This window comes from Etheostoma spectabile, chromosome 16 (assembly GCF_008692095.1).
Source record: "Etheostoma spectabile isolate EspeVRDwgs_2016 chromosome 16, UIUC_Espe_1.0, whole genome shotgun sequence".
NCBI lineage: Eukaryota > Metazoa > Chordata > Actinopteri > Perciformes > Percidae > Etheostoma > Etheostoma spectabile.
In genome coordinates, this window is record NC_045748.1 from 12,396,479 (window position 1) to 12,399,148 (window position 2,670).

Below are 2,670 nucleotides of genomic sequence, written 5' to 3' on the forward strand. Positions count from 1 at the left end.
ACAAAGTTTCCTTTTGGGGACATCGTTTGAAATTGGGAAAAATTAGAAGTTGGAAAAAGGTTGTAAATTGCAATAAATCACAGAATATTATAATTTAAAATCGCAGTAATATCGTATTGTGGCATAAGTATCGTGATGATATCGTATCGGGAGGCGTTTGGTGATTTCCACCTCTAATATATATTAAAATCAATTTTTGGAATTCTATGAATCATTAGAGCTTGAAATTGATTCAATAATGTGAATAAATTAAAAAAAAGCAGCTTGGTGTCACTTTGTTCTCAGAGTCTATTCAGAGTGAACTCACAGAGGCCAGGCCAGTAGGTGATAGGATAAGAACCACGGCTCACAACTGTGATCAGACTGTTTCTTGGTGTCAGAGATGGGACCCTTCACTGAGGTAAGTTGCTTTAAAAAGGTACAGTGGTGCTCAAAAGTTTACATACACATGCTTAAGTTGACTAAAAAGAGGAATAAAAAAACATGTTTTGGAAATTTATTTTAATACTAAATTAAAAATGAGGTAAAATCCAACCTTTAAGGACACCAATTTCTTTGTGAATGAATAACGTATTGTAAATAAATAATGTTCTTATTTAAAATACAGGGGTCATAAGTATACATACCCATGTTAAATTCCCATAGGGCAGGCAGATTTTATTAAAGGCCAGTTATTTCCTGGATTCAGGATATTATGCATCCTGATAAAGTTCCCTGGCCTTTAGAATTAAAATAGCCCCACATCATCACATACTCTCACCATGCTTAGAGATAGGCATGGTTTTATTTCCGTTAGACTAATACCTGGTTTGATTTGCATTGAGAGATGATTTATAGAAAGTATCCATGCCTATCTCTAAGCATGGTGAAGAGTATGTGAGGAGTGGGGCTATTTTAATTCTAAAGGCCAAGGGAACTTTATCAGGATGCAATATCCTGAATCCAGGAAATAACTGGCCTTTAATAATAAAAATCTGCCTGCCTCTATGGGAATTTACATAGGGGGATGTATACTTATGACCCCTGTATTTAAATAAGAACATTTATTTATTTACAACGTTATTCATTCACAAAGAAAATGGGGTCCTTAAAGGTTGGATTTTACCCATTTTTTAATTTAGGTATTTATAAATTTCCAAAACATGATTTTTTGTTTCCTCTTTTTAGTCAACTTAAGCATGTGTATGTAAACTTTTGAGCACCACTGTATTCTTTGTGTGACTGCCTCTCTCCAGTCAACGTAAGTGTGATTTCTGGTTTGGTCGGGGTGTTTCCTGCTCCTAGATATCGCGTACCGGTAGATATGGTGTTTCCTATCTGAAATTATTTTAACTGTAGTGTTTTTGGAACCGGTGCTGATTTTTACACCGAGGATTATGTGCAAGTTATGGAGGGTGTTTGCCTGTGCGAATTACAAAGCAGTGTTTTTTTCTGTTTTAAATATGGATATTGAGTTGCACACAGAGTAAACAGAATGAAAGAAAAAGAAAGGAAAGATATTTTTTAATTAACGGAACTGCGGTGCCCCATCCTCCTTTTTCCATTGCAGATTAGTCCCACCCCATGCGTGAGGCGAGCGTGGCCGCTCATCATAGCAAGAAACTGCCGTGACCTAACGCGACATACACAGAACGTCGAAGGTGGTTTGCTTTTGATTCGATATATTAGTTTCAAAAGAAGCTGGACTAGGCAAAAAAAACAAAAAAACACGCTGGCTAAACCTTTTAAACACGGCCGGTTTGTTAAGGACAAACTGTCCTCATTCATCTGTCCTGTGAAAACAAATGCCTAAAAATGCTCCAAAAAATAATCTTCAATTAAGATCCAGATGAAACTCTGCAGTGTTTTGTAACCCGAGTCTGTGGTATTATTTACACTGATCTTTTTGTAGATAATCTCTTAGGGTGCGCAGAGTCATCGCACCCAAAGTTAGACATTCCTATTCAAGGAAAGCTTCGTTTAACCCTTTTCACATGAAACAGATGAATGCCATGGGGGATGGGGAAATAGGAGATCCAAAACTGGTGCAGTGTGTAAACCACTACGGGATAAACGTCACCAGTAAAACCTGTTACAATGCTGTATTCTGAGCAGAATATAATTCAAACTTCAAAACTCAGATAAGGATGATGAAGAGCATAGCTCAGACAGACGCTTTTCCATCTTTGAACACGGGTGACACTGTTGTGACTAAGCCGCCGTGCTTGACTGATTTGCTGGCACTTTGTGAGAAAGCACCAAACCCTAGGGAGGAACTTGTAATTTTGTCTTTTTTCAAGACAACTGCTCCTCATTAGTTCAATGGTTTCATTATTACAAAAAGGTTCTCCCTGAGATTACTTAGAATTAATAGCAGAAGTCCACCTTCCTAAATCAGAAGAAATGATCACTCAACAACCGCATCTGTTTTGGTATGGGCTGATGAGGGTTACTTATATTATTTCTAGAGAATATCGCCAGAATGTGTGCCTAAAAATGAACAATTATAAAAAAGGATGCGTTTCAAACTGCGAACAAAAATCAGGAGAGTCTAGAACTCGACCAATTAAGGATTTTTAAGGCCAAAATCAATACAAATATTTGGGAATTTAAAAATCCGACATATATATTTAAAAACATATTCAGAAACACGTAACAAAACTTAAACAGATTTCCCTAACATTAGTTATT

At 36.6% G+C, this 2,670-nt stretch overlaps 1 protein-coding gene across 6 annotated transcripts in view; it reads right to left on the minus strand.

The window, feature by feature from the left end:
• Positions 1–2,670, minus strand: part of LOC116704219 (electrogenic sodium bicarbonate cotransporter 1) — a 40,147-nt gene that overhangs the window by 15,999 nt on the left and 21,478 nt on the right. The gene's annotated exons all lie outside the window — the stretch shown is intronic.